General features: G+C 41.7%; 1 protein-coding gene across 11 annotated transcripts in view; it reads right to left on the reverse strand.

Moving 5' to 3' along the window:
• The window catches only part of dyl (transmembrane protein dusky-like), a 63,752-nt gene that overhangs the window by 27,345 nt on the left and 15,688 nt on the right, over nt 1–20,719 (reverse strand). For 4 of the 11 annotated variants that reach the window (XM_069110662.1, XM_069110669.1, XM_069110670.1 and 1 more), the window contains exons 3-5: nt 9,536–9,653; nt 8,967–9,273; nt 2,832–3,171 (exon numbers count right to left, since the gene is read on the reverse strand). The gene's annotated coding sequence lies outside the window, so the exon portion shown is untranslated. Of the gene's footprint in view, nt 1–2,624; nt 2,807–2,831; nt 3,172–8,966; nt 9,654–10,298; nt 10,782–20,719 lie in introns of those variants that run through there. The other 7 variants (XM_069110671.1, XM_069110663.1, XM_069110666.1 and 4 more) reach the window with 7 other exon arrangements.

A 20,719-nucleotide genomic window follows, 5' to 3' on the forward strand; every position in this document is an offset into this window, starting at 1 on the left:
GTCGCCCTGGGCATCGCGCGTCGCGGTGCTCCGAATACGTCGCTGGCACGAAGGAAACGAGAAGGCGCAAGTCCCAGTTTCCTCGTCACGGAAATCAGATATCGAATAGCAGCGCGGCTTCCTCCTCGGCCCGTATTTTTTTCTCGCTTGGTTGTTATTATTATTAGCGACGGCGGCGACCGGTGGTGCAACCCTTTGTTCGACCGAGGCGTGACAGGTGCGAGCAAATGACGTAACGAGGTACCGTTACAGCTACGATGCACGCTAGTGGCATACGCATCGAACGAAACCCTGTACGAACGCCGGACGACGCGGTGCCCGACACACAGCATGGTAGGACGGTGTTGCGCGAAATTCTGTCGCCCGTTGTGAAAGTGACATGGAGGAAAGGATGCGAAGGTAAAAAAAGATGGTTCGAGTATGCTAATGGTTACACCGTTCCACTTATCGATGGAAAGTTAATCGTACAACGTATGGTATTTTCGAGGAAACCGGAAAGTGGACTCGATTCAAGTTTTCGCCAAGCGATCGCTCAAAATGTTCCAACCGACGCGCTAAACGTCCAGATCTTCCGAAATTGAACTTTATAGTCGAGTGTGTCGAATCTTCCGAGAACCGACTATCTTCGCCAACAACGAACAATTAACGAAAGTAAATTAAGTCGGATAGTCGACGAGAACGATCGAGAAGCATCTCCGGTAAAAGAGGAGATTTTGATCGAAACGATCGTCTCGTTCTACTGGAAATGAATTTTTCTACGGCAGCCTTTGAATCGATTAGTTCTTTGATTCGTTAGAGACAATAAGCAGAATAGCGAGCAAATGTAATTGAGACATTGAGAAAGTCGGTATCCAGTGTAGAAAAGCGTGCAGCTGAAAGGCATGTCGGAACAGCGCGTTAAACCGATCAAGGTGTATCTCTATCTTCTATCGAAACGATTAAAGAGAGAAACAAAAATTCACCGCGTTTCCAAGTAGATATGTAACGTTCATTTTTCATAATTAGTGGCCAAACGAAAAGTTTGGATCGAACGTTTCGAATTAGAGAATGACGGATGATAAATCCTTCTTCTCCGAATCTCTAAATTACGAGGCTGAAACATCTTTTTATGGATAGGATGCGCGAAGAACGCAGGAATAGGATAGTCGTGGAGACAATTCTTAGTTTTCTTAATTTATGAAAATAAGGGGGCAGAAGATAGATTCGGTCGTTTCGGTAGGGAAAAGAGAGGAATGAGATAAACGTATCGTACGATCTGATTAACAGGTTGAAACGGAGAAACAGTCGAGAAAGATTCCAAAGAGATACATTTTAAACACGTATGTGCTTTTTCTTCTCGTTTTCCGATGTTTCTTTCTCCGAGGAATAGTCCGCTGCCAAGGCGAGGCAGAAAGCGGGAAATTAAGGCAACATCGCGCCGCGGAAAATTGATCTCGCGTGAACACGGCCGGTTGCCCAGGAACTTTCACGAATATTCGTCTCGCTTGTTAAAGGGACGAAACAAAAGGCTTTCGATGGTATTTCTGCTGATCCCGCGAAATTATCCGGCGGCGTTCCAACTGCCGCGGAATGACTACACAGCATGGAACTTGAACGACAGGTGGCGGGCATTCCCTCGCTTCGCGGCAACTACCTTCGAACTGATTTTCACGGAAAAATCTACAAATGAAATTAAGCAATATAACGTAAAAGTTTACACGTAGAGATATCGATGAAACGAACGAAGGAAAGAAACTCGGAGAATCAAGGAAAAAGGATCTGTACGTTTCTTAAAACTGTTCGATAGGTTTTAGCCCTGTTTCCCGGCTATAAATCACAAGTAATTAGTCGTTTTACTAAAAGTACGATGATCAATTAAATTTGCCGGCCAATTTTTCCGCGTAATCGATTCGAATAGAAACGAACGTTTATCCGCGTAGCAACGTTTTCATCTTCGCTGAAAAGTCGACCACTGGACTCAATTACGTCTCTAAATCATCGGCATTTATCGCGAATCTCGTCTCCTATGCGGTCAGATCGAGTACGAACGCTGCTTGAACGGCGCTGCTGAGATTCAGAATGAAGAATCCATCCTTTTCCAGCGATCGTCCGGCGTCAGCTTCGTTTCTCTCTTCGTTATCCAGCACGAAGATCTTTCTCTGCCTACACGCGGCCTTATTCTCCGCATAGACCCGGAGAAGGAAGGACGCCTCGAAGAGAGACGTGAGAACGCTGACACACTGACTCGCTACCCCACATACCCTTTTGCCTTTTCAACGTGTGTTCGCGAGACCAAGAGAGTGGGGACAAGAAGCAAGAAACGAGGAGAAGGGATCGGCTTTGTTCGATGAACGTTGGCAAAAAGAAAAACGCCTGCTATTTTCATAGAAAACGATCCAACGAACGATTGCTCGCGCGAATGGAAGCGCGTGTTTTATCGTAGTGGATAAAAACGAGGCATTAATTAAGGATTAAAAGGCAGAGGTAAGCAACGTAATTATTTGGAAAACGAAGAGCGTTTTCTAACCAAATGACGGAGCAGAATCGAAAACTATCGAAGAGGATCGTCTTTTTCTCCGGCGTGGAAACGAATGAAACGCAAAAGCGCGAGTCACCAAATGATAGAAAACAGACAAAACACGAACGATTGGAAAGATTTCCAACGGTGATCGTTGACGCGTGTAGTGCGAAAAAAGACTTTCGAGATGTCACCTTCGAAGATGCTCGGAAACTAAACGGAAACTAAACGGAAACTAAACGGAAACTAAAACGATCACGGATTAGACACCACCGTGTATACGAGCGTATCAATCTGTCCATCGGGTACCACTGATCACAACGTTGTCACAAACCTTTTTCCTCTTGCAGTTTCAGCCGATTATAATCCTATTGGCACACACACTTGGCACTCGAGCGTTTCTCTCGTCGCAGCTCGTCGATTTTCTCGTTGATTTCGTCTCGTTCGGTGACGACGACACCCGACCACGAGATCCTCGCGAAATGGAAGGGCAAATGAACGAAAGGCAGCGGAGAGAGGTGGATTAATAAACGTGACGGGCAAAACACACCGACGGGTTTGCCGAGTAAGTTGGTTGTGAGCTCACCAGAAACGAAACGCAGTCTATATACTCTCCCCTCTCGGGGTCGTCGGCTTTCACCAAAAACCCTCGCCAGATCTGCCGGGACCGTCACCTGCGGCAAAAATTTCAATTCCTTCGTCTATCCTCTTATCTATATTCTCGGGGAAGAAAGCTGCGAAAAAGTCGCAAGGGGTGGGTGGTTTGAAAATTTCGTTTGCCTACGGCCACGTGAGACCAACCGTTCTTGACAGCGATAGTCCAGCGATAGTTTTTTATGCTTTCAACCTCGTGGACAATACTTTGTCCGCCGTCTATAGAATGTAGGCTCGACTTTCTTTTTTCTTAATCATCGGCCGAGAGAGCTACAATGAGACGTAAACGGAGCGAGGTTGAATCACACGACATTCGACGAAGAATGACGCGCGGTCTCGCTCTGCCTACCGCGAATACCGGAAGTCCACACCAGGTACCGGATATCAGCGAAAGTTTTCCATGAATTCTCGAATATAGTTCTTCAAATATAATTATAGAATATGAAATTTCGAAGAAAACTAGAAGAAATTCTTTTCCCACGTTTTACCCTTCTCTTTCTTAATACCTATAAAATTGTTTATCTAAGTTTCACGCGGTTCGACCTACTTTTTACGATACACGGAATTTACACATATTCCTCGTTACGTTTTACCGCAACAGCATCTTAAGATATATACAAATTTCTTACTCCAGTTTAATCTTTCTTCGTCGCATACGATCGAATTATCGAATTATCGAATTATCGTATCGTGTCATACATGATCGTACGTGACGAGTACAAAATCGGAACAATTACGAACGACGAATGAATGTCAGTGAAATATCGTCAAAGGCGACACGCGTGTTTTTATATATTTTTATCGCCAATCGTAGAAAGTAGTTTTCCATGATACGTATCTGTATCTTAAACGATAGACGGCCGTTCTCCGTCTCTCTTCGCTTCTCCGCTCGAATACCGGAAGTGGAGCACGGTCAAGATAGCAGCGAAAGTTCTCAACCAACAACATTCACGGTCGCTGTCTGATTTTAGACAAGATACTACAAAGCTATATACGTATACGTATACGTAGTTTTGCATACTCTGGTCGATCATCGTGCAAGAAATCCAAAGATGCGTATCGACTTTCGCTCGCTAATTCGAGTTTCGATGATAATTAAAACGAGCAAACGTGTAAACGATCGCGAGAGATCGGACGTTCGTATTACAGCAAAGCTATCTACGTAGCAAACAAATCGTTTATATTAATTTCTAATAAGTAACGCGTCGTTTCCACTTACAAGCTAACCGTATCGTGCACCGTACGTATTTTCCACTTTCCTTTGGCTATATAATATCGCTCGTACCGTAAAATTTATCTTCCAGAGCTTACTACTTTCTAGCAAAGTAAACTTTAGTTTAGTAAAATAACGCGAGAAAGTAAACCTTTGATTTCTTTTTGGCAAAAGAAAGCTGTAAGTTCAGCTGAGAAAATATATAAAATTCTCTATAGAAATTTCCCCTACATCCTGTTTGGAAAAACACGGATATTATAACCTGACGGGGAACCAGTTACGAATTATAAATTGTAAAGTGTAAATTGTAAATTTCTTTAAACGCGATAAAACGAATAAAACGTAAAACGTGTATTAAAGAATCACGCCGAGCGTCAAAGGATACAAGCAGACGTCGTTAGAGGGGAAAGTGCTAGCACGCGTTTATAATAGAAGCGGAGCTACGCGGAAACATTCGTATAACCCATTTACGTAAGAGACATCGTCATGCGCGTCGTTCCTAAATCGACATTTAATATTCTAACGCGTTTCATGCGTACAGACCTACTCTAAATCGAAATCCGGATTATCGGATCGACCTAGATACGATACTTGGAAGATTGTTTGCGTAGGAGATGAGCCTGGCGAGTGTTTCATAGCGAGGATATCGATATTATTTACGACAATGGCAATAATTATCGCCATAATTATCGCGATCCGTTGATAGATATATCATCTTATGGGTTGAACGTGCGCGCCTATATTCTTCCATATCGCGTATATCCTGGACATTTTCGGTCGTTTAATAAACGTTTAAACGTGAAACAAATGCAGTAACATGCACCGTCGTAAAGAACGAACTCGATGCGGATACTTTGATCCGTAATTTCGTAATCGAGATAAGCGAGATTCTGCGAAGAATAAGCAAATGTCATTCAAGAAATATTCAAAAAACGTTTAACCGACGAATAACGCTGAAAGTTACGACGGCAACAATAGCGGAAGCGTATCGGAAAGCAAACGATAAATTTCGAGATATTATTCCCGCGTAAGTAGGCGCGTCTTCTCCGGGGAAATTACAACGATTTGTGGATCGCGAGCGCAAATTAGATCCTAATTAACGCGCATTCCGAACACCGACCCCGTTAATTTCCCCGGACTCTCCGGCGCGGCGTTTTTTCTTCCTCCGGGTCCCGCCTCCGTCGCGGTTCCGATTCCCCAAGAAAGCCAGGCGAACGAATTTCGCGCCGGCTGGAACGGTGAAATTGCGCAATTTTTCCGCCAGCGTTGACGTCAGCAGCCATTCACGAGAGTCTCGCATTCAGCTTTCACGCGGATCTTGCCTCGTCGTCCTCGCATCCACGCTACTGCTCCAAAGTATGCGCGGATATTTGCCCATCTTTGACGCGATGTAATTTGCTTGGAGAATCGCACATAGAAAGAATATCACGGCGCGATCGAATAGAATTTGGAAAGTTAACGCTTGACAGGACGTGTTATCAAGTAGCGTAACGCGAACGAACTTACTTAGAATTCTCTTGCGAGAACAGTTTTTACAATTTTCTTAAAGTCCTCGTTTCGTGAGCCACCGTACTCGTACGCAAGCCCGATAACGACGATAAAACGATACTCGACGATTGCCTTTTCTCGTCCTTCCTGGACGTCGGGTCAACAACGATCTACGACATTGTACAAGGGATTTTTTGACGCATTCAACCTGTCGAGGAAAGGGAAAAAGTCGAAACAACTGCTAACAGACAATCCGTAATTCGTTTATTTCGTTTATTTCGTTTATTTCGTTTATTTCGTTTATTTCGCTTTCTTTCGCTTTTTTTCACCGATCGGAACGACCGATCGCAATATTTGTACGACTGTGCGAGTTTAAACTCGCTTGATGGCACCGAACACAGCCAAGTTAAAAAAATATCGAAGGAAATAATGCGGGACAAATAGCGCCAAATAACGCTATTTCAAACACGAGTGAGTCATTTTATCTACCTGTTAAGTGCGTTCTCGTCGTTTGGCTCGAACGAGGAAGGAAAAACGTGCGGGGAAACGGACTGTGCGCCAATTACACCATACACAAAAACTTGTTAAATCTTCGTTGCAATTACGTCCGCTTACGACTCGTATAAATTCAAACTTCATGTTGCGCGATGAAACGAAACTCGAAGTTGAGCTGTTTCGACAAACATCTACGTACGTACATTTACTTTCTTAGAAAGCACCCGTTTCGGATTTTCTTTTACTTTGCTCGCAAAGTTCGTGGGCAGAAAATTTCTCTCGAACAACGAGCGGTCACGGGCGAGAATAAAGGCCATCCATATTGAAGAAGAGAAATTCGCCTTCGATGTCCGATTCGTTCGGTTAATAGCGCATATCCTGATGAACAGAGCGTTTAGAAACGACTCGGTATATCGGGTATTTCGAGGGAGGACTTGAAATTTCCAAGACACCGCGTGCCTCGTACGTGAAACAATCCGATCGAATCCGATCGAATCCGATCGAATCCAACCGTGCGTTTGACCGATTTCTCACTTCGAACCACCGAATTGTAGGAATTCGAGCAGCGTTCCGACCGTCAATTCGCAGTCGATTTCCAAACGGCACCGTCGATCGTTCATTTCGTATTAAGTCGAACGCAAGATTTAATTCTGGCATACTTTCCACTGCCGAAACCACATCGAGAGAGGAGGAGCTTGCGCTCGTCGCACCCTGAAAAGCTCAGGTTACCTATCGCCGAAATCGTTTCCGATCCTTGGGTTGATTCGCGTTTGTACTCCCAACTCGCGAACCGTGCGAATTCGCGCGTAAGCTCAAACTGTCGTTCCACTTTTTCCTGTTAAAAATCAAATAAATATTTGAATAACTCGATCGAACAACTTTTTACACGCCATAAACAGATACTTTGTACGTTATAATTGGAAATTACGTCCGTTGATTTTTATCTCTCTTTGTAGTTTTATAATAGCTCGAAAGTTCTCTGGTAATTACCAATTAAATAATCGTACTCTACGATAATTTACCGTAATCAGCCTTTATAATAATTTCATCGCGCTTATCACCGCACTGTGCTATTCGTCGCTGCCATGCCACGAATTCGCAGATCCTTTTACGTAGATGATGTGCAGGCTATCGCGATGTAATTGCTAATAGTTAGAAATCAATGACGATCCAACGAGAATTTAAGAAGTTAACGACAATGTTATGCAAAAACGGATTAACCTACATAGGGAGTCGTGTATCGCTTTAAGGAAACGTCGAGAAAAGTAGTACGCCAACGTTGTAATCAATAACACGGACGTCAAGAAAATCGTGTTGAGAAACGGTCGTAGACTTGGAAAACGACAATTTTATTCGATATAAGACGCGATTATCCGGTAAAACCATGTAAAAACATGTTACCGATGTTTAATTACGTAAGGCGTTCGTTCGAAATAATTTCAAGATAGCGCTGTACGTAATCGGTTACCGTAACTAATCAACGTACGGACGAACAGACAGTCATTTGGATCAGGTACTATCGTATGCCGTTGATACGCCGTATGTTTCTTCCAATATACGTAGAATCTGCTACCATCGATAGTGCCGTCGGCAACCGGTCGAACAGTTTTTGAACAAGGATAGTTCGTCACGCTCACTTTCACGGTCAAGTTCCTACTTTAGACTCGGCACGTTAGCATAAAGCGTTCTCGATAGTCGAGCGTATCGTAAACTCGGTTACGTTCGAATCGTAATTTGGCTAATCGTAACGGCCCGATCTTCCCGTCGAGGATTCGGCCCGCCTCGGTGAAAACGATGAAAAAAGAAGAAAGAAAAGAGTGGAATAGAGCGGTCAGCCCGCTACCAGAAACGCTACGAGCGCCACGTTATTTCATTCTCACGGTTCACCTTGAGCCAACTTTCTCCCGGCGCATAGCGACCGAGACTGACCGACCGTCCGCTAATTACGATGCACGCTCGCAAAGGAAAAAATGCGCGCATGGTTTATCAACTGGTTAATTGCGCGTCCCCGTGATCTTCACTGGGAATCCACGATCCTCGGAACGCTCACGTAGGATAGAGAGTTCGCCGCGATGTAAGACGACGCGCAACGGGGGCACACCTGGATGTGCTCGATTACTCGATCGCTGGTTCGATCGTGCACGATCGAACGTCGCGTCGCGCCATTACGAAGACAATGGTTCGTGGGCGTGCACCTCTACCAAACTACGGGCACCGTGCCGATATCTTTGTCAATTTTGGGTCACCGAATCGCTTTTCCTTCTTCTCGTTCGCCCTGACGTCACCTCGTCACGTACTACGTCGTCTTCGTTACCGCGTGGAAACGTTTAAATTTATTCCATTCTTTGTTAAAACGAGCAAGAGAAGAAAAGGAAACGCTCGTTTGTTCCATTGATTCTTGATTCTTGATACTCGAAGCCCGCGACGATAACCAAAGTATGTGTCCGGTGAAAACCGATCAAAAGAAAGGATGAAAAATTTGGCAAAGAGCGATATAAAAGTGTTGGGGAAAAGAGAGAGGGGGAGAGAGAGAGAGAGAGAGAGAGAGAGAGAATGAATTCATAATTCGCTAATAAATCTTTATTGGGACAACGACGATCGAATCCTTTTAAGACTTACCGTTGCACCGACGAGGCCACTATACGAGATGTAGGGTAGATTTATCGAGGTGGCGAACACGTCCCTTTTGTCTTTGGCCGTCTGAATTTCATTATCAGTTGCGGAATTTTTAGTCTCTTTGTAACGTACGTTTGTACGTTATGCACCGTTTGCCGGATGAAAAGAACGAAGCGAGGCTAACAGAATACTTTCTGTACATGGCTACGTTTATCGCTGCATTTATATATCAGTTTTCTGTTATACTGTTATAATTTCCTATTGTCCTTGTTCTTCAAATACCTATTTCGCGTATATAACGTGCTCTCACCTGTGATCAAAGTGGGAAATTAATTTGCATTCTCGATTACGGATCAATTCGAAGCAATAACGCGAGCAAATTCATCGTCCCGTTAAACATCGAGTACGTTACAAATTCATTTATATCTGCGAAAAATATCATTAAGCACAAAACTTTTTGCCTTAATAAATAATACAGCGTGGCGCGCACTGCTCGTTCAAACGTTCAAACGGAGTGGAAGTCGTACCCGTTCGTCGCAATTGACGAACCTTTCTCGAACTTGCTCTCTTACCCGTTTAAATCATCTCCATAATATTCCATTACCACTGTAGACATTTCTCCGGCGTACGTTCTTAAGAGCATACTTCAAACTTAAGCACCTTCGGTGACCGAATTCTACCAAAATGTCCCTGTAATTACAATAGAAATTTATATTATTCGGAAATACCGACTATCAGCGTTAAGATTATTATTATTACCTGTCAACGGATATACATATGTGTACATATTCTTTGGTATATATAAACTATAGAGTAGCGTATAAATTGCTCAGCACCCATGCTGGTCGACTACGGAAATTCGAAAGTAGAGAAAAAGATATAACCGTATCGTAAATATTGTAAATATTTGTTATAAATTATAATAATTATAACAAATCGTTCGTAAAATAGTCGATCAGTAGATGGAAACGCCTAACTGTAGCATAAGAATGGAAAAGATGGTCAACTCGCGGAAATCGTTCACGCTGATAATAATAATACTTCTTCTTTGAAAAAAGGAAACAGCGTCTCGATACGAGCAAACAGATATATTTAAGGTAGATGATGAGCAACGTGAATACGTTTAATTTAAATCGCGATAGAATTTTAAGACGACGATCCGTTTTTAGCGTCATCTAGCATATTAAAAGGATAATAACGATACGATGATCAAACAAAAGAACGACGCGGTAAACACAATAATTCTCAAAAGGTTCCCTATGCTAAACGTTCAAATATTTTCACGAGCCAGTGTAGTTTTATTGCAAATTCAACCGCTCGCTCACGATCGGTTACCTGTTTGTCATTCCACTCTGCCAAACTGCTGGCGCTGCGTGCTCCAAAATTCTTTGCTTCAGACTTTGTCCGCTACCAAAAGTATCGTAAGAAAAAAGCAAAAAAAAAGAAAAAGAAAAAGAACGAAAAAGGAAAAAGAAAAAGGAAAGCACGTAGATACGCGACCTTAGTGTGTCAGTGTGCCTATATGCTAATCGCTGAAAGAACGGTTTTAACCTGGACGTATCAGCGCCAGCGGCGCCGTATTCCTCGAATAGCGCCTGAAGAAGCTGCGCTTTTAACACGTTTAGCGTGCCGATAAATGGACGATTCGTTCGCAAACTGACGTACAGATTACGAGGAGATGTTGCAAATGTACGCATAAATTATCGAAACACAAAGCTTCGATGTATGGTTAGTGAACTCGAGTTGCGACTATTTTAAGGCAGGAAGAATTTTCCGCGTATTTATCATCGTTCTACTTCGTACACGTCCTCGACAAATTTATACCCAGCCACTTGCTTACTTTTGCCAGTCTAATTAATTTACAAGATCGTAAATAAAAATTGTATCGATAAACGATAACAACCACATTCCGATTATTATTTTATTACTTCGATGTAACGAAATTGACTTTGAATTAAAGGTGACAACAAACAACGTAATAAGTTGCAAAAGTAAACAGATATATTTCGAACGGCGTGTCTTAACTTTCTTTGCCGATATTCATTTTCGACTGAAAGAACTTTCGAAAGGGGCCCCTCGATTTTCGTTATATTAGTATTAGCGTTTAACGGTATCCGGGCGTCGCGAACGGTAGAAAGTAGTTTGACGTTTTCTGTGCTCGCAATCATTTTCTACACACGCGCGCACACACGCAACATCGTGCAATTTGAGAACGATCGAGAAAATAAAGAAAATAACAGAACAAATTCGTCGTCTGACGTGCCAAATATCGCGAGTTTTATGTCGAATCAACCAACATAAATAAATAATGACAAATCTCGTATTTAACATTTCTGATCGCGTTAAAACTACCGAAGATCGTAGATTTATAAAAAATATTTGAAACAATGTGTTTCGCATTCGTATCAAGCGATATGGAAAAAACACGATCGACGTTATCGTAGAGTCGGCGAAAGTGTATTTAAAGAATACAAATTGACCATTATCTCTACTCTTCGTACTTGTTGCGAAGGATCAAGTAGTCGTTTCAATCGAAACGGGTTTCAAACATACCGTGGAAAGATATAAAATAAAGCGTTTAACGCGATATTTAACAGTTCGTCGTGCGTGAATCGCGGGACGATAAAACAACGTGGAAATCTAGCTAAAGTATCGCACGCGATGGATCAGGGAACCCGTTTCGTTTGTTCTACGAACGAGAGGCCACGAAATCTGCTACCTTTGTGTAACGATATTCGTAATTCACGCGTAACACACACAAACCTGCGTCATCGTATAGGAAACAGAGAAAGAAGCTGGAACAATTAGCCGATTGCTAAACGAATCACACGCGTGATCACGAAAGCCTCAATGGCTAATAAATTTTGATCACGCTTGCTGAAACGCTTTCTTCCATTGTCTGATATTTCGATTGTTTTCAGTCTCGATATAGAACTTATACTACTTATTGGTAGCGATGGGACCAACTTCAACATGGAATTACACGTCCGAATCAAATCCAACGTTCGAGCTTCGCTTCGCAGAGTTCCAATATTTGGAAGGAAATTGCCGATTTTACGCAAATTTATATTTTTACGGGCACGACCAAAGAAACAGAAATTAAATAGATGTTCGTATCCTCTGTTAAAAGTTCGAACGGGTAATTAATACTTTTATATGAAAAACACCAATTTCCTTTTTATGTAATTTTACATGTACTACATCTTTGAAACTTTCTGCAACGTTTCGAACGTATCGATCGTCGTAACATTATGCTATTAGTTCGTCGCGAAGCTTCTTACATTTGCCAGTTATGTATTTTTAAAAGATTCGTATCTTTCGATTTAACACAAGTTTCGCTCCTTCCAACCACGTTCTATTAAAATTCATCGTGCATCATTCTGCGATTTCCAGCTACTTGGACGTTTATTTTAACCCGTTTTCTCTTCCAACTATCTATGAACGATACCTAAGAGAAGCGATTTTTGATTAATCTCTGATAAGAGACACACACATCCGTTATCCTTAATTTTCCTTCTTGTAAATTACGATATTCTTCGAAACACAGGTATATTACGTACTAGCGAAAAGTAAAGAAACTTATCGGTGAACCCAGTTGGAAACGACGCGCGAATACGTTTTGCAGTCGCTATACTTGCGACGTACAATACTTTAAGCCCATCGCTACTTATTAGTATAATATTTCATAAATTCTCGCCTATTGTAACTTGCTCGCCAATTACCACGTAAAATTGAAAGTCGTTACACTTTCGACCATGAAACTATATTCTCCATCACCGTTGTAGTAACAGCGTGTATCATCGGAAGGAAGATAAGGATCGAAGCGTTTCACTTTACGTCTCGTCATAGTGCTATACGTTATGACTGTAACTCGTAAAAGCACCAAGGATCGACCTTTCCCGATACGAGCGTCGCGAACATCGAAGAATAGGAAATCAAAGAAAAGGAGGCGAATGATAGATCGAAGATTTCTCCGGGCGAGAGCAGGATCGTTTATCACCGTCATTGCGCGACGAAGAAAAAAAATAGCTCCGCCGTTTAGCTGATCACCGGTCTGTCGAAGAAGAACAAGAAGAAGAGGAAGAAGAAGAAGAATGCACTTTCTACGGGAATAAGAATATGCTTTCTTTCACAATTACGTTCAAAACGCGCTCAAGTTTGCTCGATAAAATTGCCACGCAGCTGACGAAATAGATCATACAGCGCATACTTGTAACTCGATCATTGTAACACAAATTTAACGAACGAGTCGCAAGTTATGTGAAACACGGTGTATCAAGTTGCAAAATGCAAATATTTGTGAATTTCGATTGAAAAGTTAAAGTTCGAACACGAAGTGAACCAAGCGGAGATGTAAAAATCGTATTGTTCTATTGTACGCGAACATAGAACTCGTACTTGATTCCACGAAAATATGTAACTTTTTCTTTTTTTTTTTTTTTTTTTTTTTTTTATTAACGTGGAGGAAATCCGCACGGACACCAGGCCGCTTCTGGGGAAAAGCGGCGCGGTAGTGCCGGATTCCAACCGACTAAAACCTCCGCGATGATCGTCCCGGCTGCGATCGAGAGGAGCCCGGGAACCGGTACGAAGATACGTAACTTGCAAAACTTTTAACTTGCGCGATAATTCGTTTTCTAACGCGTCTGTCGGTAATAGAATCAATCGAAAGATAACGCGTCCGAATCTAATAAATATTCAATTCGTAAAAGATAGCGGACGCATCGGGCATCGGGCATCAGGCATCGGGCGAAAACGGTCTCGTTAAGTCACCGAACCACTCACTTTCACCACCTACGCGTGAATTTTCTGTTCCAACCAGCCTCCCACCTGGCGAGTTAACGAATCCCGTGACAATGAGTCACTGGCGGACCTCCGGCTACTCGCTTTCTCGTGCTGGTGCAATTTTTGAAATTGTTCTCGACGATACAGCGGCAACCGGGATTCGCTTACTCTCGTTTTTCACTTTTGTTGGCCACACTGTCTTGCATACCAATGCCGTTAGTTCCGCTACCTAATACGGAGGGAGATTAATATCGATTCAATGGGACAAGTTACTCTCACTCTCCCTATGCCATTTCTCCTTTGCATCACCGTCGTCTATTCCGGTCTTCTTGTCCTTCTTTTACGTTTCTTCGTTCTTCGGTACGTGAACGTTCCAAACTGTTTTCGATCTCGCTGATATTCCTGTAACTATACCAATATGCTTGCCCGTTTACGTAGAACAGCCAACTACGTATACGATTAATCCATTGAGCAGCAACCAATGATTTATCTTACGTCGACGTTATTCGAATAATATATCTGAAAAACGATCGTTCGAATAACATATTATCTTGTTTGTTCGTGAAACGAAGTTTTCCGAGATCATTCCGAGTAAGCGTCTCTAACTATTCGAATACGAACAAAGTATTTTATCGAATGTAACGCGCTATCGCGACAATCTGCTCCTATGATTTTGCCACAATATATAATATATAATATATATTATATAATACATAATATATATTATATAATATATAATAGACGTGTTTCTGAAAAAGTGTTCGAAGCAAGAACAACTTTGAGCGCCGGCGTGCTACCATTGTAAAAACTCATCGTCTCGATCAAATGGAAGCCACTTGGCTGAAATAAAATAACTGAAATAAAAAAAACTTACTTCCTCCGTGGTATTTGCAAAGTGAAAATAATAAATCGGATGAGATAATTCGTCGTTTCAAGCTGTAATTTTCATTGACAGCTGAAATTTCAATGACATAATTCAAAATTTAACTAAAATGGAAGAAATAGAAATAGTTACGTATTTCATGTACATGTATAATAGCTTTTAATATATGTATGTATATCGATTAGTTGCAGATGACGTATTCCATTAAAGTATTTGCATACTGTAACTACGATATCTGTGGAACGTCAGCACAGACCAACATGTAACTTTTATCGAAAACCGATATTGTTGTCACGCGACGATAAATATTCTTTCAGCAATTCGTTCCGATTAAAATCTCTCTTTATCTCTTCGGCCCGTTACGATACTCACGTTTGTGCGAGCAAACTTTATTCTTACCAAATCTTTGACGTATTTATACAACCTTATATTTCACTTTCTATATTTTCAACGGAAGATGTAATTTTATCCATTTTTAAAGGAACGAACGTACGTACGCTTTTGTTCGAACGTAAAATGCCAAATTATAATTATTAGATGCACGCAAGTAAAGAATTTATCTTTTATCGTACCCCGTCGACGCGTAATATACAAATAATTTATTAATAATATGCGTTACACGCGGAAGAAAGATGATTTACTTTTAGAAAAGCTTTTCAGGTCGCTAAATAGATCTGTAGGTATCTAGAAATGCGTCGAAATAAAAGTATGTACGAATATACTAGCGGAGACTTGGTCGCATGCTTTCCTTTCGTGTCCCTCGACTTGTTCGTCCTCTCGAACGTCGCCGTTCCTCGATCTCTCGTCGCAAGGCTACGCCCCTGAACTCACTTTCACCGGCTGCATCCTATGCATCCGGAATCGACGAGATTCTCAGCGCAAATAGAATAAGGACGTGATACGAGGCGGAGCTCGATAACTCGCTTTTCATACCAAACTCGCCTTTCACGGTAAACTCCAACGACGCTTCATTTCCACGAAACACCTTGGAAAACGCGAAAAGATAAACAAAAACGCGAGCGTACTTGTCCGACCGAACTCGTCCGATCTCGAAACTCTATCGTACGGCTTGATCCGAATATCAATAAGAAATCTTTCCTATTGAAAAAATTGCTTTATCGCAGCTAGAAACGCTCGTAACGTTCGCTCGTCGAATAATACATGAAATGGATTAACAAAGCTTGGATAAGTGGTATATTTTTGATTTCAACTTGCCGTTGATAAAGTTTTAATCGAGTAATTTAAGCGTTTAAAAGTTTATACGGTACGCGAGTGCCAATGCGACGAGTTAAAAATAAATTCGTTTATCGCAAAGAGTATAATAAACTGAATGGCATAGTTGACAGAAAATTTTAGAAAATATTTGTCACGTTACCGTTACTTGTCTTTATCGTCCCGTATAGAAAATTTGTCCTTTTAAAAGCGTTAACTTCGAGTTAGTAAATGGGCCGACTCCACGAGAAGGCGTCAAATATTGCTTTTCACTGTCAGCTTCCCATTGAGTCCATGTATTTTAGTAATATTCGCGTGTTTCTGGTACAAATCGAGCAAAGTGTCCGCACATTTACCAACGGCAGCGTAATATGAACGATACAACTATTCACGCGTAAAAAGGGACGAAGGTGAGAAAATATGGATTTTCACTTTTATTTCGCAACGAGACTAATTCTAAAACCACATGTACCTATAAGCATACGTTCGGTCTTAAGAATGAAACGCACACATAGGAGCGCTATTGAGAGTACGCGTTATCCGGCTTCTTTCTCGACGTCCGCTTTTAAATAACGGATATAAAAATGCCACGGTCGCCGAGTTTTACGTTAACGTTTAATTATTTATTCGCTCGAAGCTCCTAAGGAGGTAGACCGGACACTGTTGGCTAATTATTATTCACGCCCGTTTGAAACGTTTCTCCGGTGGTTGAAGACCCGAGACTTTCTTAACCGTTTTACGCGTTTTCTACGCTTCTTCGATCCCTTTGTCGCTATTCTCTTTCGCATTATCCACGATATCCGTTTACGATATTACGATACAAAGCATAGCGAAACTGACGACGATGCTAATCATCGGTAATTATCGTTATATCTCCTCGCAATTCGTTCCTTTAACATTCGAACAAAGTATAACGGTGTTCGTTTCTCGATAAATTTGCCAATCTCCTTCCGACTTCCTAAATGTCGTAAATTATCCGAAAAAGTGGATTTTAAGCTACGACTTTCGACTCGCTTTGCTTCCTCGCTGAAAGTTACCCTTCTTCGGAAGAAAACATCCGTTATCGGAAAAAAGGGCATTGGCAAATGTTTAATGAAACAAAGAAGAATTAAAATCGAAGGGATTTAAAATTGAACAGACAAGTGTTTATTCGTTGTTCGAATTTGACTTTGTTCGACGTTGACGATTTGATCGAACATTAAAATTGAATTGATCGAATTAAAACGAATGTCGATCTATGTCGAATGTCGAGATAAGTAACATAGCATAGTATAGTTATAAGTACTAAGAAATATAAGCTACCATATCTAAGCTTTGGTATCAGCGGAGCCGAACGTGCTTCCTCTTTTCCACCTGTTACCGTTTATTACTAGTCTCGAAAACGATATTACGTGCATCCACCGCAAGTATCATTGCAATTAACATTCTTCCACCGTTACTATTGTTGGACGCATGTTTAAAATACGCGGTCAATCGACGCGTTCGAGGTATGCGATGGATGGTCTATTGTTTTAAGCGGTTCGTGCGTTCCGTTTCTGCGAAACCTCGTTCTTCTTTTCCGTGACGCCGTGCCGGTAACGCGTGTCGACCGCGACGAGCGAATGGTAAGGCGAAGATATTCTATTTCACCGTAAAGCGTTATTCTCCGTTATAATATTTAAGCCCTAATAACTTTCACGTCAGCCGACTCTCCTAAATATCGATGCAACTATTATTTTTACCAAAAATACGAGAATATAAAGTAAGAATACCTTTCGTATTCAAAGAAAGAAAGAATTCAAATTCCAAATTCCAAATAAAACACGATTTTCTCAACATTTTCCATCCTATTTTTAACAATTTACAACCAATTTACGTTCCGTATCTTTAAACGAGAGGCACATTGACGGCTGTTACGAGAACGGTTATCGATCTTTGCCAAAAGCCAGCTATAATTCGTGCGATCATACGTTATTTTATCATTTTACGGTGTTTAACGGTTACAGAAATAGAAAAGGTTTCCGCGCTTTTCATCTAAGAGAATGCTCGAAAGGTTAGAGTTACTTCTCAAACGATTAAAGAAAATAATAATCTTCAGAAAGTAGCGGAAAAGAAAGAGTCGAAAGGATTTGTTACTTCGTTTCATCGATCTTTCGAAAGCCTATAAAGATTATCGTTTAATATCTAATTGCGACAAGTAGTCTAATCTAAGTGCGACAACTATTCGAAATTTAAAGTCGGAAGAAAAGACGAAACCGAGGTTGTCAGAGTCGCAACGTACTTTACGTTTCGAGTTAAAATTTCAATCGAATGAAAAGAAAAATCGAAATTTCCTGTCTTTAGGGGAAGAACAGTTATATATGGAATAGTTAGCAGCGGTGTTAAGATAGTATCGGTTGTTGAACTATTTGATATCGGGGCAATTCGTCCCTTCCTGTATCGTAAGACAGTGTCGATTTCACTAGTAGCCGACTAAGCGATAGCGATGGGATCAAGTAATACGCGATAATGGGATACGCGACGCAAACGCGTATCTGTAAATCCGAATCAAATCCAATAGCAAAACTCAATTTATTTTATAAAGTTGTTGAGAATTCTTTTCAAATTCTTCTATTTTCAAACCTCGGGACGAGCGCTCACAGCCTTCCAACATCTAACTACGCGCGAGTACGTACCTTGATCGTCTTCGAAATCAGAACGAATCGATACTCTTTCGGGTACTGATCGGCCAACGTCTCGTAAGAGACGGAAAAGCGCTCTATGTCCTATTTACATACCATATACCTTTGCAACATCGACGTAATCAATTTATTAGCATATTACGAACGAAATTATTAGCTTAGACAGAGAAAAATGCCGCTTCCTTCTTTTTCGAGATACACTTATCGCGGTTTCGAACGTAGTCGGTCAATGTTCGAACCTACTTGCTGCATACTCGAGCACATCGCTACCAAGCGGTCGCGCATTGACCAACGATAGAGGCGCGCTTTTCTCCGTGTGGAATTCGAGTTACGTCGCGGCCGCATCAAGCGGAATAGTATCGACTTCTCGGCTGCTTTCGCGAGGCCGCATCCGGAATCGATCGACGCGCTGCAAGATACGTAAACAGGATACGATGAGTGAGTCACGGCGGCGTAAACTCACCGGTCGTTAGACCCGTTTGTAGACTACGCGACGCACGACGGCTCGATCGTCCGCCAACAAATGTAATTTTATTTATGCGCGAAAGTTTATGCACGATCGGAGACCGACGCGGCAGCGATTACGCCGAGACCGCTGTCAATGCCTGCTTCGTGAATATCTTTCGATCTTTTTGAAATTGTCGAGAGAAGCGTTCGAACCCGTTGGGATTCCAATCGTTCGTAACTCGGCGATCCCGTTTCAAAATCCAAGTGCACGCGCACTGCTGATCTAAAAATAGGTGATTTCGTCTAAATTAGCGAGCAAACGATTAATCGAGGATTTTGTAGTCTAGAGTGGCTCGCGAAAGTATTTCAACGCTTACACGTAGAAACTCGTTACGAATATACTACGCGAAACATTTTGAAATTTCATCAGCGCTATAGCGAAACGCGACTGTTACGTTTATATCGGTAAAATTTTTATCGAATGTAAAAACATGCAACGTACGTAAATATCGCAAGATAATTATCGCGGGCATACATTTTGCAGAAATCACCGAAAAATTTAACCACTCGATTATTTACCATTAGGATATTGGGTTTACGATTGTTATTTCCGCTCTATGCTAATTTCATATTAGCCACGTGTTCGTAGCGAATAGTTTGTACAATAATTTCTATAGGTATGCGTGTTCGCGTTGGTTTCAAATTAGCTCGATATAATCGGTTTCATCTCGTTACGATGGTAATGAAATTTCAGAAAGTTTCGTATATAATACTTGTAACACGTATTAATAGTATTCAAATACTTTCTGTATACGCCGTATACGTACAACAAAAAGAAATTAAAACTATAAGAAACTGGTAGTTGCACTATACCGATTACTCGTTCCACTTCACGGTATATAAAATAGTCCTTTCAGCGACTACTGCCAAACAATAACGAGCAAATTTCTGAAATTCCTTTTTATAATCACGATAGTCGTCGCGTAATTTCAGTGGAATTCGATAATCCGAATCGGCTAAAAGGGACGATCGTTGACAAGTAGAAACGTTAACCGTTAGTTAGTAGTAGGAGGGACAACGCGTAACTGTTATATTTATCGCGATTATAACTTTCTATATCGATGCAACTTTTGCAAACGCAAGTTCGACCAATTTTCGTTGACGAATTACGCTTTACGGTGTTCCGCGATACATGGAGCGAACGGACGGTACCGTAGCGGACGTTCCTGCGCGAATATCGAATTTTCATGAGATTTCTGCTCGGCCGATTCTCCACGCAACACCATCTTCGAGGACGTTACCAAGCCGCTGTTTTTCCCGCCGCTAAATTCTTAAGAATGCCGTGAATCCATTCACCGGTGGCTAATTGCAGGAGCATTGCGATGAATCGGTAGCCCGGTGATGGCAGTGACTTGGTAAAAATTTAATCTACTGCGGCCGGCGAGGAGGACGCTCTGATTCCTCGAGTAATCAGAACATGGCAATCGGCGGGCTCTCGTGCCGAACAAGATACGAAAATGAATTTCGATGCATAGCTGAGAACGAAGGACCGTAAGAAGGAGGAATCGAAGAAGCGTGCTGAAAAAGAACACGGTCGCGTTTCAAGGACCATAAAAAGTAATTTGGACACGATACCGTGGCGAAACGTCTAACGAATGGAGAAAGTCGAGCGCATACGTAAAAGGAGCAACAAACGAAAGTAGCGGAGTCGACGAAAAAATTCCAGTCTCTGTTCTTGTATCCTGTGTAGCATAAATCCTATTTAATCC

The sequence above is a fragment of the Bombus flavifrons genome, chromosome 4 (assembly GCF_040668555.2).
Source record: "Bombus flavifrons isolate JBK064 chromosome 4, iyBomFlav1_principal, whole genome shotgun sequence".
Taxonomy (NCBI): Eukaryota; Metazoa; Arthropoda; class Insecta; order Hymenoptera; family Apidae; genus Bombus; species Bombus flavifrons.